The sequence below is a fragment of the Phalangium opilio genome, unplaced genomic scaffold (assembly GCF_054372755.1).
Source record: "Phalangium opilio isolate 3A_F unplaced genomic scaffold, DU_Popi_V2 ptg000039l_2, whole genome shotgun sequence".
Taxonomy (NCBI): Eukaryota; Metazoa; Arthropoda; class Arachnida; order Opiliones; family Phalangiidae; genus Phalangium; species Phalangium opilio.
Window position 1 is genome coordinate 2,614,743 of NW_028324163.1, and position 20,700 is coordinate 2,635,442.

The 20,700-nt window shown below is 37.0% G+C and overlaps 1 protein-coding gene across 1 annotated transcript in view; it reads left to right on the forward strand.

Moving 5' to 3' along the window:
• Positions 1 to 20,700, forward strand: part of LOC149680222 (uncharacterized) — a 394,290-nt gene that overhangs the window by 372,748 nt on the left and 842 nt on the right. The window lies entirely within an intron of this gene.

A 20,700-nucleotide genomic window follows, 5' to 3' on the forward strand; every position in this document is an offset into this window, starting at 1 on the left:
TTGCTTGCTTGTTATCAGGGTTGTTTTTGTGATTTATTGAGGTTAATTCCGGGATGAGGAGAGAAGTCGTTGTAAAGTACGGCGCCTGAAGTTACTTGAATTGCCCAAAAATATAAATAATCACGATTATGAAATAGAATGAATGTATGTTAAACTTGTTTTGCTTCGGCTATATTAATGCAAAGTTAAGACAATAACAAAACAAGTTTAACATAACTTCAGTCTGTTTCATTATCGTCATTATTAACATTTTTGGTAGCTAAATTGACTTCAAGCACCGCAACTCTCTTCATCCTGGAATTAACTGCAAAAATTCAGAGAAAGATGATCCTTGAATTAAAATAGCTATAGAAAACTATTATGTCTTTTATCGAAAAAAACAAGACTGTTCTTGCAAAGAAGCAAGTGCAGGTATTTTCCAATTTAGGCATCATCGCTCGGTCTACAAATAATTTTAACCATTTTTCCTAACGTCGGGATTAATAATATTACATGTAAATCCTTTATTGTTTAGCCATAAATAATGCGTATGTTGTGTTTTAAACATGGTGGGAAATATATTTTACAATCTATATTTTAACACAAATATTCACCTTTTTATTACGATTTGAACTAACATTATCTATATCAACACCAATGTTGCAGAACGAAGCATTTTAAATTTTGCGCCAAAGTGTAGATTTTCCCACCATCTACGTGTTGCTGTTGGAAGTAAAACATCCAGTGGTTACCGCGCATGTCAATGGGCGGGGTTTCACCTTTCAATACTCGGTCTATATCCCACTCTAGTCACTATGAGTAACGGAACAACCTGTCTTCACGGAACTCTACCATAGACATATTTTGGGCCATGTTAAAGCTTTGGTTAAAGTAATTAAACAGTACTTAATATTTTCAATACATTTGCATGGTTAACAGTATAAAATAGCTTGCTGTTTCAAATTCATTACTCTGCCTACAATCTTGAAGAAGAGAGGGATGGAGTGGAAACCCCCATACCTACCTTGCACTTAAAGAAAGGCAAATATTTAGTTATTTTCTTTAAAAATTCGCCGAAATGTCATTAAGTTATGAAGAAATTGATTAACGCAAGTTGATCAAGAAATTAATTATTTAATAAAAATTAATATTTGTTTACAGTAATTAACGATTCATTTATGTTACAATAAATTATTCATTTGTGTTGCTAAGGAAATGGGTGGATAACCATTTGTAATATAAAGGGATAGCAAAATGACTAGGAAACGTTTTGTTAAGTTCAGGGATAATATCTATTAAAATGGATTAATGATAACAGAACGTTAATTTATTAAAATTAATCAAAAAAAATGGAATAAGGATGGCTAAATGAATTTTTTTAAGAGATACCAAAATGACTGTGAAGCCGTTTCTTAACGACAAGGGATAATGAAATGACTGAAAAAAACCTTTTCTTAACTTCAAGGGATAACGGAATGGCTGTTAAACCGTTTCTTAACTTCAACCATAAGTTTGTCAAGTTGACTGAGAACTTGTAATGAAGTGGCGCTAGCGGAACGTCCATTCTCTTAAAGCGACAGCTGGTGAGGTGCTAAGCAGGAAGATGGGCTCGAAAACCGTGTGACGCCAATTCTTGCGTCGTTCTTCAACTATCAGTTATACTTATGGAACATATCTTATAAACTTACGGTTCAAGGGATAATGAAATTGCTAGTCAACCGTTTCTTAAGTTCTAGGGATAACAAAATGACTGGTCAACTGTTTCTTAAGGCCAAGGGATAACGAAATATAATCTAAGCTTTTGTCTAGGAAGGGATGGCCACACTAAGCATGTGCCTTGTTTACAGGTGGGTCCCTTAACAATGCATAGAGGAGCTGTAGCTAGCTCCTATGCCACAGCTAACTGTGAGCGCCCTACCCTAACAATTATCGTTAACTTCTACAAATTTTGATGGAAAAGAGAAACAGTGTTAGGCCGTGGAGGAAAACTTTTCAATGGGGAGAGAACTTGCAAACTACGCAGGATTTGTTCGTAGATTATGACCCGGTGGCACACTCCGTCATTGAACCTGGGAGGCGAAAGGGCTAAATTTTTTAAGGCCGAGAGAAAACAAACTGGTTGGGAAACTATTTATTAAGTTCAAAAGATAAGGGAATGGCTGGTCAACTGTTTCTAAAATTCAAGGATAACGAAATGGCTCGACAATCGTTTCTTAAGAACCATTTCTAATGTACGAAGGACAAAAAATTATTATGAAACCATTTCTTAAATTAAAAGAATAAAGTTTGCCAAAGTCGATTATTAAGAATGAAACGTTAGTTAATTAAAATGGATTAAAAAGAATGGATTTATGGATGAATTTATTTTAATTTTTTCGCGAGAAAATGTTGGTTAAAAAAAGAGACAAAACATTTTAATGATAAATATGGTGATGAAAAGATGATGCTACAAACAAAAAAATTATTCTGTAAACAAAACTTTTTACTTGAAACTCAGAAAAGAAATTGGGGTTGTTAAGGTTATATAAAAATTCAGGCTTTCGGGAAATTCATGACAAAAACCTGAAGCTAAATTTCTTTTCGTGAGCCCCAACTTAATAAAAGTTTTTAATTTTTAAATGTGGCCTAATACTTACAAAATATTTATAATGATGTCTCCATCCCTTTCTCCCCTACAGTCACTTTGGAAGATGGGGGTACTTCTCCCACCACCCCCACCTCCTCTTTCTCCACCACCTCTGCCTCCTTCTCCACCACCTCTGCCTCCTTCTCCTCCATCACCACCTCCGCCTCCTTCTCCCCCACCACTTCCTTGTCCCCCGGACCGCCTTTCTCCAGCAAAACATCTACCATGTAACCTTTTATTAATCTACTATATATGCTTTAGCCTTTATCTCTTTTGGCTGTTCTGTGTGCGATATACTTTAAGACTGAGCGAATTAATTTTGGTCTTACATGCAGATAATTTCTGTCCAACAATTTCACTCAAGTATCTCCTCTAGATACTTTTATAGATAGTTTTCACACATGGAGGATTCATACCATTTACACCAGGAGGCCGGGCTATCTGGAGGACAAAAAGTGGACGGATTTCTGTCCTCCAGGTAGTCCAACCTCCTGGTGTAAATGGTATGAAGCCTCCATGTGTGAAAACTTTTTAAACCAATGAATATTTTTCTACCTCATTGCCAAATATTAGTACAAATTACTTGACACTATGAAATCCATGGCGATAAAAGGCTCTAGCTAAGATTACTTCGCATTAGAGCCACCTAGGAACTTAACCAGCTTTTTCAATTTCAAAAACCTTTTATTAAATTAAAAAACTCGTTTTCCTCAACGAGAACTTTAACCAAGCCCACAGGAGTTTTTAGGTGGCCCCAGGAAAAGCACTCGAAAATTGTACCTCGATTTAGCGGGCAGTCCCGCTTAATGTGGCCTACCTTCCTGCAATTGTAGCAGGTCCGAATAAAATTGTACTAGCCGGAGTGACCTCCCCGTTTTTTGTGGCCTCTGCCACCGCGACCTCGACCGCGTCCGCCACCACGACCTCTTTTACCACCAACGCCATAAAAATAAGCGTTGGTAACAGTGATGTTTTACCTTCCATTACTCGACTAAACCGACAAACAAGAAATTTCATTTTATATTGATTATTTTCTATCTAGTTTTAAATTTGGCAATAAATTTAAACAGTTTAACTTTAAATTTTATGACTTATTTTCAAAAACCGTTAATTAATAATATTAACCATAAAAAATACAGTTCAAAACATACTTACGAGGTTGGCAAACAAGGGTTTCAGAGAGAAAAAAAACAAGTAAATTCCCGCCAAAAATTCCCGCCCTAGGAACAGTAACATGGAGCAATTAAACTACGGGGAGTGAAGACTTTATTTCACAGCAACATTTTCACCTATATTTCTCCATGCTACTACAACAGACTCCAGAAGGCGGTAATTTTTTTTTGGTTTGTTTTTGGGCGGGAATTACTCGTTTACTCCTAGCATTAGCAGTTTACCAACTCGTTCTCTAACCTCTCTTATAATTCTCAAGACTTGTAAGACAATTTCAATTGCCACGAATCTTAAATATAAAGATTTAAAAGGTTTTATATAATCTAGTAATTAATTACCTTTGCTTTTTTATGTACCTATTGTAACAATAACTTTTATTCTGATTCCAGATTGTGAAACTATTCACTCTTTGCCTTAATTCTTAGGATTCACTTTCCCTTGTAATTACATTTATTATTATTGTTATTATTATTATTCAAACTGTATTTTTTTTCTTTTTACGATTTGCAATTCTGTCAGAGTTTTTTTTGACACTGGGTTCTTCCTGTGCGCCCAAAAGGTTCTTTGTGCCTTTTATTTTGCCAATTCTTTGTGTTTGGCAAGTGAATTCTCTGTGTTCCCAATAATTGGATTTCTTTGTGTATCCAAATTGCAAGTTCCAGTGTGGAATTAAGGTATCTTTGTGACCTATTGCAATCTGTGTCAAATACGGTACTATTTGTACTGTTTGAAACTCTACAGAAATTGAAAAGAATTTGCTATTTTGCGTCCATTAAGAAATTTTGAAATGATTTCTCGGGAGAGACTTAGGAGAAAAAAATGGCGTGAATTAAGGCAAAAGAAAAGCGCTGAAGCTAAGTTAAAATTACTTGTTCAAAGGAAAGCTTCGCAAAAAAAGCAAGCTAAACGAGATATTAACAAGATGTACTATTTGAAAAACAAAGATAATTTTCTTAGAAAAAGTAAATCAACGCTATGTACACAAAAAGGTGGTAAAAGGGCTATGGCACCAGGTGGCGCCACTAATGGTGGTTTTTGCTCCAAAAAAACAAAACCCAAACCTAAAACAACTAAACAAGATAAATTTGGTTTTGCGAAAAAACTACTAAATGCGGGCATTTTCAAAACGAAAAACCAAACAATTATAGCCGAAAGCTATAAAAGATTTCTAGTTAAACGTCTAACTGAAAGACTGGCGGCGTCAAAGTATTTTGACCGTGGGACTAAAAACAGACGCACGAAGTCCATCTCTCACAAGCTAAAATGCCAAGTGCTAGCTGGTAGAATATTGCATTTAAAAAGGCAATTATATTCGGCTTACCACGCCCAACTAACGGGGATTGTTAGTGAATTTAAGGATTTTGTTGAGAAAATCAAAGAAATTGGGTCCATTGATCTTGGCAATTTGGCACAAGTTGTGGGTGGGAAAAGGCTTCACAGTAGCATGAAAGAGGCCTATTTTCATGAAACTACCTATTATCTCATTGGAAATAATGGTAAAATATTGAAAAATGACGATGAGTCATAATACGGCAAAATTTTTCAATTGGATTCTGATGGTCGTGTACGAAAAGTTCTGAGAGACCGTGCTACCAGTTCGACTAAAGAATTGTTTGTGGACGAAATGGGAAATTTCGTTGACATAAAAAACAATAACGCAACTAGTAACGTTGAACAAGTTTTACAAGTTAATGAGTCGGGAATTGTTACGAATCTTTTCAAAATTGTTGAAACTGAAGAGAAGAATCCGAAAGCAAATTTTGTGGCAATGAAGGGGGGTTTATTGAAACCCAAAGCAAAACTGTATATTGGGAATGCAGTGATATTTGTAATGTTCGAACTCGAGCCATTGCAAAAGTACTAGCTTTCATACACAGTTGCCAATGCTAATGAAAAATCTTTGACTAAAATTTTTGAGTCTGATTTGGACCTTTGCGAATTAAGAAAAGATTTTTGCAAAAAATCAAACGTGTTTATACCACCAGATGGAGACGAAATAGTGGTGAGAATAGTTCCGTTCCTAGGACACACCTCTTACTGCGCTGATAGCGAAGAGTGCCAAAGTAATTTGCGTTCTTTCGCTGAATTGGCTCCACATTATTCGGGAATTAGAAGTATTCTGAATAAGATCTATCAAATCAAAGCGTTGCTCAACGCGTTAACTAAAATTTCAACTGAAATTGAAAGTGGTGATTACGATTCTCTGACGACTGTCATGGCGGAGTCGAGAAAAATCCTAGCCACACGTGGGAAAAATTTAAATAACGAACAAAACGATGCTCCCACAGGAAGCATTATTGCTCCTCGACCGAGTCTCGATGAAAGTGAAATCTTGAGTCTTTACGAGAATCAATTCGCTCGGGCAATGCTAAACACCAACGAGTTTCACCACACGCCCTGCGACTGCTGTTTAAGATTACTGAAAAAAAACTGACTTAAGAGCTGTAGAAAAACTGGTAAACAGAGCTGTTTTTGAGAACGAGGCCTATCTGATTTTAAGAGCTGGCTGGATAATGAATAATTCCGACACGAGAGAAGCAGACATGCTACTATGTCGTTACTGCGCTACGGAATTGGGAAAGGGTAAAGTTCCCATTAGATGTTTTTTGAACAACTTGGCGGTTGACAATCCTCCGCCAGATGTCACTAATTTAAACATGTTCGAGAAAGTTTTAATTCAGCTTGTGAAGGCCTTCCACACTGTGGTGCGGTTAGGCACTAAAACCAACTCCAACATGCAGTTTGGCACGGTTAAAGCTTTGAAGGGAAGAGTAATTTATCTTCCAATACCCGTGGAGAAAAATTTGAAAATGATTCCCAAGACATTGCCCAAAAATCACGAACTGCATATCTTGGTGCATGGTGTTCCCACAGCGGACAAAAAAGTTTGGCAACAGGTTGTTTGCCTGGAAAAAGTGTTAAAAGCGTTCAGTGTGCTGAAAAAGATAAACGCTTTTTACAAAGACATTGATATTTCGACAATGAATGAGGAATATATTTGTGGGACGCAAGAAATTGATGGAAATGAAAATTCATTGACTCCAGAAGAATTACTGAGCGTAACAGATCCACTTGCGTTAATTAATGATGGATCTGATGCGTTGACACGCGCTTCCGCTGCGCTTCCAACAGAAGGACCAGCGGATAGTAGTCACGACGTCCAAGTTGACCAAAACGCTTCGAACATGCAGGAGCAGGATGAGAATCAGTCTAGCCTTGCACCAGGCGACGCCTACAAAATTCTTACACAGCCCGAGGCTTTTTTGCGAAAACTATCTGAGGGTGAAGCCAATGATCTGTATGATCATTACTCTATTCATCCAGTGAACGTTCAACCACCGAGAGATTTACTTGGCGCTTACCAAATGAAGCGCGTCGAAGCCGAGCCAGTTAGCACTTGGGACAAAAAACTGGAATACATGAGCTTCGTTCCTTTGTTCCCTAAGGGTCGTTTTGGCAAGCACGATGATAGACCATTTGGGAAAATAAAGGAAACCGAGTATCGTTTATCCCGTATTTTGAACAAAAGTCCAATTTTTAGACGAGATTACGCCTATTTGTTCCATTCTTATCAAGAATGCGAAATGAAAGCGATTTCTAGCAGTTTGAACTACGTTCTTCGTGTTAAAAACCCCATGCCAATTGGGGTTGAAAATTTGCTCAATCGAGTTGAATCTGGCGATAAAGAACTTGAGAGTAATTTAGCTACTTTCTTGGGTCATATTCAAGGAACGAAGGACTACTGGTATAAAGTTCTTAGAAACGTTTTAGCGATGATTCGGGAATTTGGTCCTCCCACCCACCAACTTTTAATCCGGCCGAGTACGATGATATGGAACTGCACGATCACTTGAGAAAAGTGAATTCAGACGTTCCGGGAGTAGAGTCGATGACGGTGGCTGAATTGTTGAATTTCGACCCACTTAGCGTCAATTTGCACTTTCACAACAAAGTGCGGTCGCTGTTAAACAACTTTGTCTTGTGTAAGCAAAATCCAGTTCTTGGCATGATAGAACATCATTTTTGGAGGGTTGAATACCAATCTCGAGGTTTACCTCACTACCATATGCTTTTGTGGGCCAAGGACGCTCCAAAGATTGGAACTTCTTCGACCGAGACTATTTTGGATTACGTGCAAAAACACGTCACGTGTTCGATGCCAAGAGCATCGGTAAGTCCGGAACTGCAACGGCTGGTAAACAAATTCCAAACTCACAAATGCACCTCCAGTTGTTATAAGAAGGTCAAAAATTCTAAAAAAGAATTGAAACGTAACAAACATTGCTACTATGAATTCTGTTAGATCAGGTACTCGTCACCGTAAAATGAAAAAGATGCAGAAACGACTGTACGACTTGCCGAGAAAACAGCACGAAGTTTTAATCAATGATTACAATCCCACGCTACTTTTGGCTTCCAAAGCCAACATGGATTTGCAATTTGTCGCTGACAAATCGGAAATAGTGGCAAACTATGTCACGGCTTACGTGACAAAAGGAGACCGGGCTGACATGGACCAAACTTTTGCCGAGTTAGGCAACGAAAGTTTGTCCAAAAAATTATTTGCCTATAGATTGAAATCTTTGACGTGCAAGCAAATAGGAATTTATGAAGCTCTCGATATGATGCTGGGCCAGGACCTTTACAACAAGTCTGACAGCACTAAATTTATAAACACTAACTTAAAGGAAAACCGATCGAGAATTTTGAAAGGTTACAAGGAACTCGCGCGTTTGGGGGAAACTGACCCCCAAAGGCGAAAGTGCTAGAAACCATAGTATCGGAGGGAAGTGAAGACGATGAAAATACTTTACAAGGGAAAGAAATTGTTATCGAAACTGAACACGCGATGGCTGATGTGGAAGCTGCCATGGAAATCAATTTCGAGACTGATGTTGACAATGTGGCGTCACTAAACTCGGATCAAAAGAGAATTTATGATCACATCATAGACCACTTCTCCCAAGAGGGAGAAAAATCTGGAAACAAGTGCCTTTTTGTGTCGGGACCTGGTGGCACTGGTAAATCATTTCTTATCGACACTCTCGCCAGCGCTGTAAGGCGACGCTTTCAAAATCCAGCTAGCGTGGCCATTGCCGCGCCAACGGGTTTGGCAGCGTTGAATGTTAATGGCGTAACGTTACACAGATTACTAATGTTGCCGGTAGATCATGGGCGTATCGCCGAATACCATTCCCTAAGTTCTGAGAATATAAGCATTATGAAAGAAACCTTGGGAAATTTAAAACTGTTAATTATAGATGAGATTTCTATGGTCTCGTCGGTGTTACTGACTCACGTTCACTTGAGGCTGAACGAATTTTGGGAAATGAACCAACCATTTGGCGGAGTTGTTTCTATCCTTGTTTTGGGAGACTTTTTCCAATTGCCTCCGGTTCAAGGAAATCCCGCGTTCATCAAAATCACTTCCGAAGAAGCCAGACTTAGATTCAATTGCATCGGAGGAAGTGATCTTTGGAAGTTTTTTAAATACGATGAATTAACGCAAAATGTTAGACAAGCCAACGACCGAAGTTACGGCGACATTTTAAGCAGAGTTAGAATTGGGAATATTTCCAAACCTGATGTTGTAACCTTAGAAAGTAGATTGGTTGCTGGAGGAGAAAACATCAAGGTGGCTATGGACCTTTTCATTAAGCTGTCCAATGAAGGGTTTCACCCAATTTGTTTGATGCCTAAATTAGCCATGTGCGAAAAATTTAACTGTGAAATGTTGCGAAAAAAACAGAGAGAAAGTTGAAGTCATTCATTGCCAGGATAGACTCGCTGACTACGGCAAAAAAATGAATAAAAACATTCTCAGCAGACTGCAAAGGCTACAAAACGAACCGTCCAAAACGGCCGGTTTGGAGAGCAAGTTAGTTCTGTGCGTTGGCTGCCGAATAATGGTCAAAAGGAATATCAGTTTTGAAAAAGGCGTTGTAAATGGTACGATGGGTTTCGTAACTGGGTTCAAGAAGGGCGAACAAGGAAACGTTACTGGGATTTTTCTAAGAGTAGATCGCGAACCGAATAACGACGACGCTAACACTGACTTTTTAGTTGAGAAAATTTGCGTCAAATTTTTGCTCATGGCAAACATTTACGTTAAACGCTCCCAGTTTCCCGTCATCCTGGCGTACGCTATTACGATACACAAAAGCCAAGGCATGAGTTTAAAATGCGCCATTATGGATTTGGGTCCGAATTTATTCGGAACGGGCATGGCGTACGTCGCTTTATCGAGAGTGACGTCCTTGGCCGGACTCCATCTATTAAAGTTCGATCCGACTAAAATTAAGGCGGATGGACGAGCCATAATGGAGTATAACAGGCTTCGCAAAAAATATAGGCCAGATCTGCCTCTTTTGGAAATAACGGAATCGAAAGTAAGTCGAGGTGGCAAAAGAAGTGCGCCTACACTATCTAAAAGCCTTTTAGAAGGCGAGGAAGAGAGATGTGCAGAAACACCGAAGAAGAAAAGGAAAGCCCAACAGAGTTTGGATAGTTTGCCCTTGAAGGGTTTAGCTAACGATGACCAAGTAACATGCTATTCTAATAGCGTTTTGCAACTACTCTTATTAGTGCCGGAATTAAAAGAATTGGTTAAATCTTACAATGGCTCATTCGTTGAAAAACCAGTTTTACGTTGCCTCCATAACACGATAAACGACATCGAGAGTTCTCAAGGAAGTTTCAGTCGAAAAGGGTTGGAACTGAGAATGGCTGTCGGAAATCATTTTACGCAAAACGATCAACAAGACGCCAGTGAATTTTTGATGGTGCTCTTGACGACACTAAGTCAAGAAATGGAAGCCAATTACTCTAAGGCTCTAAAAGATCTTACGGGTTAAAGTCGCGAAACGTTACCAAATGCCCCCAATGTCAAGTTGAACAAAATTCGGAGAATATTGTTGAAAGCAACATTTTCAATCTTCCACTAGAAAACCGAGATAAAATTGATTGGAAATCTCTAGAAAAAAGGATGAGATTAACAGAGGTGCCATGCGTATTTTGTAACAACCCAAAAATACAAGAGCGTGATGTATTGATATCCAGCGGTAAGTACGTATTTTTGTGTCTTCTCCTTGGCGATTACAAAGATGGTCGACCAATTAAGATTTCGACCAAAATATCAAGTTTTGAAAATCAAAATGTCACTATGAGTAAGATGCTTTTTAAAACTAAAGGGGTGATTATTCATAAAGGTGAATCGTTGGCCGAGGGACATTATGTGAACTTTGTGAGAAAAGACAACGGCTGGTACGAGGTCAGTGATACAATGATCAGAAAAAGGGAGAGATTCGTCAGTAACTTGACTGACGTCACTGTTCTGCTCTTGGAAAGAGTTTAGACACATTAAAGGGAATCTAAAGTGTTTGAAGAATCCATATCAAATTTACCCCGAGTAAAGCCTAAAATTTCAATATTCGTACCAGAAAGGAGCATCATATCTGTCAAAGATATACTAATAGTTTCTGTTTAAAGTAATTTATGACTGGGTAAGCTTGTTAATCCTCGAGCAAGTTTAAGGTTAACGATGGTTCTGGAGTAATTTTGATGTTGCCTACTATAATAAGCGTGAAAGGGAGAGGAGGGAGGATTGTAGGGCCATGCTATTTTACGAAAAAAAGGCGATGATTCTTGCATTAATTTTAGAATTTTCTAGTGAAGGGTTAACTTTTTAGTACTCTGCTTTAGTCTTGCCCCAATGGTGTTTTATGTAAAAAACACGCTAAAAACGTAACCCCTGTTGGTAATGCTATGTGATTAAATATAATTCTTTAATAAGCTGGTGAAAGTATTGAGACAAACTCATCCTATTAGTTAACATTGAACAGATTTTTTGAACTGAGATTTAGACACTCGTATCCAAATTTTAAATAAATACTGATTAAAATTAATATATTCAAAGAGTTTTCTAAATATCAGTTTCGCATCTTCCATTTTTTCTCTTTAAAGCGCGCTATATTTTTTTTTTAAATTAAGACGCCCATAACTTTTTTACATTAACAATTTAAAACCATTCAAAAACATTAAATTAAATTTAATCTAATCTAATATTATCCTGTTACAATAGCAAAGGTTTTATGTTTAAATATTATCTATTATTATAACCTTTTCTTTCTATAACTTATCAATAATGTGTACCAGACACAATCCGATACCACTTACAAAAATGTATTTTAAAACTATTTAACAGTTACGCTTAAAAAAAGCCATATGAACTTATTAATTTGTCCTAAAACTAATATCCTACTATTGTTGTATAATTTGTTTTTATAAAGTGTGAAAATTATTTCCCAAATTGTGGTTACCAATATATATAGACATAACCCTTGTAATTAAAACAACTAAACCATTTTTCCAATTAATATTCCAGTAAGTTTTGCATAATCTCTTTGTGTTTCTCACCAGCTGGGGTAGTCTGTGTGGCAGATTGCATTGCATAAATCCAACAGAGGTACAATTTGCAAAGCCTTCTGGAATATTTTTTTTTCCCAAAAATTAAGAATTTTTTCATTGTCCCTTTGGTAACCCACGCGCAAAACAATAATTGCCATGTTCTAGCAGCAATGTTTACAAACTTAAAGTTAAGAGTTGCGTGACAAAATTTTAAAAATAGACCCTCAAAATCTTATATTTAAATGAACATAAAATTGCCAGTAAATTGTTAAGTTTTCTTTCAACCCCTGCCCCTTTACATAACTAATATAACGAAGATTAAATTTATTTCGACATAAATACTACAAGCAGTGCATATTTTCAAGTTTGAAACATACAATTTAAAGACTAATTTCGTACAACTACATGCGTATTGTATCAACACGTGCCAACTGCTAAACTTCAACAGAAAGATAATTCATCATAGCTATTACCAGTATAAGAAAAGATTAAAACTACACAGCTCAAAAATATGATGATCATCATCATTATAAAAAAAACCACAAAAAGTCTTCAATAGACAAACCAAAAAATATATTCAACTTCTCCACAGAAATAACAGACACTTTAGACTGGCGTGTTCAAAGAGTGAGAGCGTCTTTGGATTAAGAACAGCAAAGATATTCAAAGAAATAACCTTTCTATTGGCTTGAGTCAGTGTCTAAAGAACATCAAGTTGTATAAAGGCCAAATAATACATGCCACCTCTTTGGTTTCCCTATATAATTACGTTACGGCTTGGCAAGCCGTGCCTACAAGTTCATCAACACAATAGATGTTCATAACAGCTATGGATTCGCAAAAAAACCTTTTTCGGGCAAAAGTTGCCTCCACGTTGTTAAAATTTAGAACAGCAATGGTTTGTTACTAAAATTATGTACTTGACTATGTCGGGAGTTGGGCGCACTCCTGTAAGCCAAGCTTCTGGGCGACAAAGTTTTGAGGGAATAAGGGACTTGTCAGCATGCCTACCCTACAGGAACTGACTACCCCGCGTCCGCGGGTGGTGAAATACCCCAAATCCCCCCTCCTTCACCACTCGATTAAACCTCAAGTACTTCATTCTTTACTCTAAAATTCCAACTGATTAACCTTGGACATCAATTTTCATCAAAACGCCATGATGGTATATTACATTGTTTAACGGACGTTTGCCAAACAAAACAAGGTCGAGGGAACCAGTAAAAAAATGCTGCCAATTAATGACGTTAAGCAGTAGTGCCATCTGAGTTCAATAGTAATAAATATAGAAAAAAAACTAAAATCAACTGGATTAGAGAACTCGCTAAAAAACACAAGGCACCTCATTAACTCTCTGAACTGAACTGCAGATTCTACATCAACAAAACAAAATCAAGCGCGATGGAACCAGTAAAAAAACTACAATTAATGGCATTAACTACCAACGCCATCTGAGTTCAATAGTAATAAATATAGAAAAAAACCTAAAATCAACTGGATTGGAGATGTCACTAACGAAATACAAGGCACCTCATTAACTCTCTGAAGATTCTACACCAACAAATCACTACCAATTTTAAAAAGCATCTTTAAGTATATTAGGACTAATTTAACAAACTCCCCTTCCCTTTTTTATACCTTAAAAAACACATGCTTACAATTTTTCTGACAACTATATAGTCTCAATTTGACAATCCTAGGATTAAATGTGTGTAAATATTTTTTCATCATTGAATTGTTCACTTGAGAGATTAACAAAATTATTATAGGCATTCATACGATAATGTTGAACTCTCACACTTTTTAAATCCAACCTTCACGTATGACTATCTTTGAACATTTTTTTAATCCCTCTCACGCATTCATTGTGAAACTTACATTTTAGATTCATTAAAAATTAATTATAGTTACTCTTAGCTTTTCCCTGTTAAGGTCTATTTTTTTGGCAGCAGGACGCAATCGCTAATTATCCTCAAAAGCCTTTCTGGTGTCAAAAACAATTTTATTTGGAAAAATCCTTTAAAATATGCAACTTTTACCTTTAAACATAAAAAAAACTATTTACTTATTGACTGGAATAAATTTATAATGAATTCCATAATTAAATAACAACTAGGGAAATTAAGCCCAAATTACATGCTGTAAATAAACGTGGCAAGTATCAAACCAAATGTTTATTTAAATAAATCTTTTGCGCCTTCCAATATCATAATCATGCGTGTTTAAAAACTTGAAAATAGTCAAACAAAAACCTTCTTAATGCAATTTAGTACTTTAATGATTTGAAAGTAATTATTAAACAGCCATTATTTAAAAACATTCCTATTTGTATTTTATCTATTATATGAAATAATATTATTAACCCTAAATTTTGTCATCAATAAATTACCGTAACTGTCATTTAACTTTATTTATTAAAGGTAAAATAGTTTACAGCGCATAAAATTACCATTAATTTCATGATTACAAGTAAATAATAATTTAATCCTGTTATTTCCTATATTTAATGATAAATCAAAGCATACTTCCATTATACAAAAACGTCTTCGTTTGGACCAAGACCGAAAAAAACCAACGATATGAGTGAGGTTTATCAATTGACTGAAGTTTCAGATATTGAAATTTTTCTTTAAGTATTTTTAGTAGTTTAATCCTTAATCACTATTTAATTCAATGAACTGATTTTACTCTAAATCGATCTATTCCCTCTAAATTTATTCAAAAAATTGCATATCTCCGCTTTTTCAAGAACAATTCCATTTTCCGAAAACATTTTATCATGAAATTAATTATTTTGAAGGGACTACGTTTAGAGGGATCAATAATTAATATTTGAAATATTCTACTGAATTTCTAAGAAGAGCATCCATACACTGCAAGCACGGATGACTGCAAAATTGTATATCATAACTCGTTTAGAGTGAAGTGATTTATGTATTAATTCCATTGAAAAGAATATAAAATGACATTGTACAGTACCCTAAAAAGGTGATTTTTTCGTTTAGCATTACAAACGGGTATCAAGTCATATCTACAAGGGCCTACCGGCCCTGTAGAATTGCCTGACCTCCTAGCATTCCGTTGACGTACAAATGGTAATTTTTAAGTAGACGACACGGTCACGTGAACAACCGGAACTAGTTTCTCCAAATTCAGAGCCGTTCCTCATTTCCAAAGTTTCTGCTCCTCTTGGTATATTCTCTTTGATGTGATGATCCCATAGCTCCGATCTCTCAACAATTCTCTATTGAATGATGAACCACTTCCTCTAGGGAGCTAACAACTGGCTAGGGGGAAGAGATAGTCTGATGTCACGCAGCCCCTATCTGGTTGTCATTTTTGCGCGTAGAATACTGTTTCCAACCGTTAGGGGGGATGAAACTCCAGTAAGAGATAGAAGGGTGTGACGTTTCAGGGTCAGAACTGTTAGCTCCCTATTCTACGGCATGCAGAAATAAGCGTTGAAATAATCAATATAAAATCACCGACGTGTCTACACAAAATTAACAAAAATTAAGACCGAAGTCACAGATATTAATCAAAACGTCTTGGATTTAACCAAGACCTAAAAAGTATCGATAAGAAGAGAGTTAAGCAAGTGACTGATGGGCCAGATATTAAAAGTTTTTTTTTAAATTAAGACTTGCATGCTTAAGATGCTGTTCGGACAGTGGGACAAAGGACGATCTTCCTCGTAGAGCTTAACATGGCGGGTGGGTAAAAAAGAAGAAGGCGTCGGACGGCCCCTTTAAGAAACTAATGTTCCATCACCCTATTCCATTGAATAAACTTAATTTACTGGTAGTCAATTTATTCCCTCTCCATAATTTGAAAAATTTACTTATCTCGGGTTTTCGAGCACAATTCCATTCCCCGTTTACATTTTATAACTACATTTATCATTTTTAGGAGATTTCGTGATGAAAAATACCATAAAACTACACGTAACAATGAAAAAACGATTTGGTCGTAGTCTGCTTTAGCCTCTGCTATGCCCGATACGAGCAAGGAGGATGCATAGTTGTATACATCGTCCTGGCTTGAAGTACGCCTTGTGCCACTCTCATGCCTTCTTTCGCTGGCCTCGTCACCAAGGCAATAGCGCACTCATTTTTATTTTATAAATATTTTCTACCATTTCAATTTCTATAAAAGTATTCTACCAAATGTATACAGAGTGCTACCAGAAGTCTCTGCGGCTACTAGAAATACTACATTAATATAGGAAGATTCGCAGCGACAAGTATATAAATCCAGGGCTATCCGTGATAAATTCCATATTCCTTTAAAAACCGTAAATACATTCATTAACCCTGTTCCTGAAGATATACAGACTAAGAAGCAGAGTCGAGTCACAGCCTCCTAGATCACGCGACTCGGTGAACGCAGGCTATATTGCAAAATAGCCAAGTCAGAATTTTCAGGCTACGACCGCGCTGAGTCCAGCCAAGAATTTATTTACTATAAGAATGCCTAAGTAGCGAGATTTTACGCTTCTACTCTTATGCCGGTGTTAGTGGACAAATAGGCCCCACCCCTTTCATGTCCGTCATTGCTCTGCGCTTTCCTATTGGATCCCGAGGGGATAGGTCATACAGACGCGATTGACGTATTCCGAATAGAGAACAAAAACCTCGAGCAAAAAAAACAGAAAATGGAGGCTGCCAGCGGTGCTGAAACAGTACGCGAATGGTTTTTAATTGCCATTAACAAGGTTTTGAACCTTACTTAATGGATTTGAATACGTGTCTCTACGTGAAAATCGTTCGTTCTATAATTGTTTCTAAATCGAATCAAGTGTACTATACTTAAGATTTCGTGAGTTCCAAAAACCAAACCAAGGCTTAACGAGAAGGCAAAAGAGATAGATGGTGGAAAAAATAGAGTAAGAGAAAATATTAAGCCCCGCCTCCGTTTCCAGCCTCCCCCACCCATGAGGGGGATTGTCGACTATCACGCGCGCACCGGACGCCTTTTTAGGCATTCTTATAGTAAATAAATTCTTGGTCCAGCTGACACTCTCACACCCTTAGCGCCCTTAAGTTGACAATTACAAGTTTACAACAAAGAAAATCAAAAAAACATTTCGAATAGTATGCACCCCCTACTGCTTGCGAGCCATAGAAACGATAGAGATGCCATGGGCCTGGCATAGAACCGTGTGATCGTTGTCTGTCGTACCGCTGCCATGGATAAAGAATGCGCATAAGAAAATTTGTTTTCACGCTATAGGATCGGCAACTCCCTATGTCGAACGACAGCTTATTCTGTATATAATCTGATACGGCATCGGTTGTCAGCACGCGCAAAGTTAGGTCTCTATGTAACCTAGGTTTGTACGTGCTGTCAAGAGACAAAAACTTCAGGATCTTCAGGATTTAAAATATCCGCGAACTTTTTAGCTCGAGGCTCGTCTCTTTTCAGCACGTACAAAGCTAGGTTACATAGAGACCTAGCATTGCGCGTGCTGACAACCGATGTTGTTTCAGAGTATATACAGAATAAGCTGTCGCTCGAGATAGGGAGTTGCCTATCCTGTAGAGTGAAAACAAATTTCCTCACGCGCATTCTTTATCCATTCCGCTGCTATAAACCCTTTCTACTTAAAAAAGAGAGATGTCAATCCTCAGTATCGGGATATACAGGGGGTTGACCCCTCGACGTCCCTACTCTTTTTATGATCTTTCCATCGAGCGAGATGGAAGGCAAAGTATTTTCCCCGTGTCTTTCCCTCATACATATATTCAGTTTAACCAAGACTAAAAATCATAACGTCCCTATTGAATTTGCCGCCATTGTTGAAATTTGCACAAAAACAAAAGGTTTCACTATAAATCGTTCAGGCCGTGAACGGGGATATGTTAGCAACCTATTAACGACACAATGTCATACACGTACTCTCCTAAAAATGATAAATGTAGTTATAAAATGAGAACGGGGAATGGAATTGTGCTCGAAAACCCGAGATAAGTAAATTTTTCAAATTATTGAGAGGGAATAAATTGACTACCAGTAAATTAAGTTTATTCAATGGAATAGGGTGATGGAACATTAGTTTCTCCTTTTTTACCCACCCGCCATGTTAAGCTCTACGAGGAAGATCGTCCTTTGTCCCACTGTTCGAACAGCATCTTAAGCATGTAAGTCTAAATTTAAAAAAACTTTTAATATCTGGGCCTTCAGTCACTTGCTTAACTCTCTTCTTATCGATACTTTTTTGGTCTTGGTTAAATCCAAGACGTTTTGATTAATTATTGTATGAACTCATTTTTCTATATTATAGGCCTAGTTATATAAATAAAACATTTATTTTTATTGTCCTTTTTATATTGCACTTTTCCCAAATGCTTCGAATATGCACCTTAAGGGAAATTTTATAAAAGGGACCTGTGGCTTCAGAACCGTACCCCTCATGACTTAAATAAATCAATTAAGTTAGTGATCAGTGATTATTGCCAGGCATAGTGTGTGGGAATAGCCTCTGCACTGCTGCCTTACAATGTGTGGCAATAGCCAATCACTTTTATAAAAGGGACCTGTGGCTTCAGAACCGTACCCCTCATGACTTAAATAAATCAATTAAGTTAGTGATCAGTGATTATTGCCAGACATAGTGTGTGGGAATAGCCTCTGCACTGCTGCCACACAATGTACGTGTGGCAATAGCCAATCACAAAAATTAGATTCTATGGAAAATAGATTTTAATATAATTCTATGGCAATATTACTTACCAGTAATGATTTCTTTCATTTTCAATCCTTGAAAAGCTTCTTCAGCTCCCATATGACTAGCTGAGGTTTCCAAATTTTCAACACTCTTATTTGGATTTGTAACTGATGATAAAGTGGTTTTAGCACCCGTTTCGCATGAAGGTTTTGTCTTCCATGGTTGACTTAAACTTGATTTGTCTATGTCCATTATCGTTTAACTAACTACAGTTTTCAAGTTAGTTGTGCTAACTTAAAATAAGTACAAAATAAAGATAATGATTACCGAATGCCAAAGGCAAAGGTGGTGGAGTCGGGAGCGCCACCATTTTTTCTTTGCCTTTTTTCCGTCCATGTTTGGATTTTTTGCGGACATTTTCATCTACTCATATTGTGAAGAAAATAATTAATAAACGCCTTAATAAAGCTATTTAAAAAGTAAAATTTACAGTCGGGTAGGAGTTATTCCATGTTTCCTAAGAAAAACCCTAAAACTCAGTTTAATTCTTCGTTTTAATTCTTAATTAAACGTTGTAAAGTTAACAAAATAAATATGTTAAAAGTTATTATGATTATGGTATCCTAGAAAGATATTTTATCTGTTATGTTGGGAATGTTTTGGTTTTTGTGCTGGCTTAATAGCTTTACTGGTCGGGTAAGTGATAGGTTACGACTACAAACCGATTGCGACAGACTACCAACTGCGCGACTTCTAGCCAACTCCAAAACGTATCGCTGGTGCTACTAGGGAAGGTGCATATTCGAAGCATTTGGGAAAAGTGCAATATAAAAAGGACAATAAAAATAAATGTTTTATTTATATAACTAGGCCTATAATATAGAAAAGTGAGTTCATACAATAATTAATTAAAACGTCTTGGATTTAACCAAGACCTAAAAAGTATCGATAAGAAGAGAGTTAAGCAAGTGTCTGAAGGCCCAGATATTAAAAGTTTTTTTTTTAAATTTAGACTTACATGCTTAAGATGCTGTTCGAACAGTGGGACAAAGGACGATCTTCCTCGTAGAGCTTAACATGGCGGGTGGGTAAAACAGGAGAAACTAATGTTCCATCACCCTATTCCATTGAATAAACTTAATTTACTGGTAGTCAATTTATTCCCTCTCAATAATTTGAAAAATTTACTTATCTCGGGTTTTCGAGCACAATTCCATTCCCCGTTCTCATTTTATAACTACATTTATCATTTTTAGGAGAGTACGTGTACGACATTGTGTCGTTAATAGGTTGCTAACATATCCCTGTTCATGGCCTGAACGATTTATAGTGAAACCTTTTGTTTTTGTGCAAATTTCAACAATGGCGGCAAATTCAATAGGGACGTTATGATTTTTAGTCTTGGTTAAACTGAATATATGTATGAGGGAAAGACACGGGGAAAATACTTTGCCTTCCATCTCGCTCGATTGAAAGATCATAAAAAGAGTAGAGACGTCGAGGGGTCAACCCCCTGTATATCCCGATACTGAGGATTGACATCTCTCTTTTTTAAGTAGAAAGGGTTTATAGCAGCGGAATGGATAAAGAATGCGCGTGAGGAAATTTGTTTTCACTCTACAGGATAGGCAACTCCCTATCTCGAGCGACAGCTTATTCTGTATATACTCTGAAACAACATCGGTTGTCAGCACGTGCAATGCTAGGTCTCTATGTAACCTAGCTTTGTACGTGCTGAAAAGAGACGAGCCTCGAGCTAAAAAGTTCGCGGATATTTTAAATCCTGAAGATCCTGAAGTTTTTGTCTCTTGACAGCACGTACAAACCTAGGTTACATAGAGACCTAACTTTG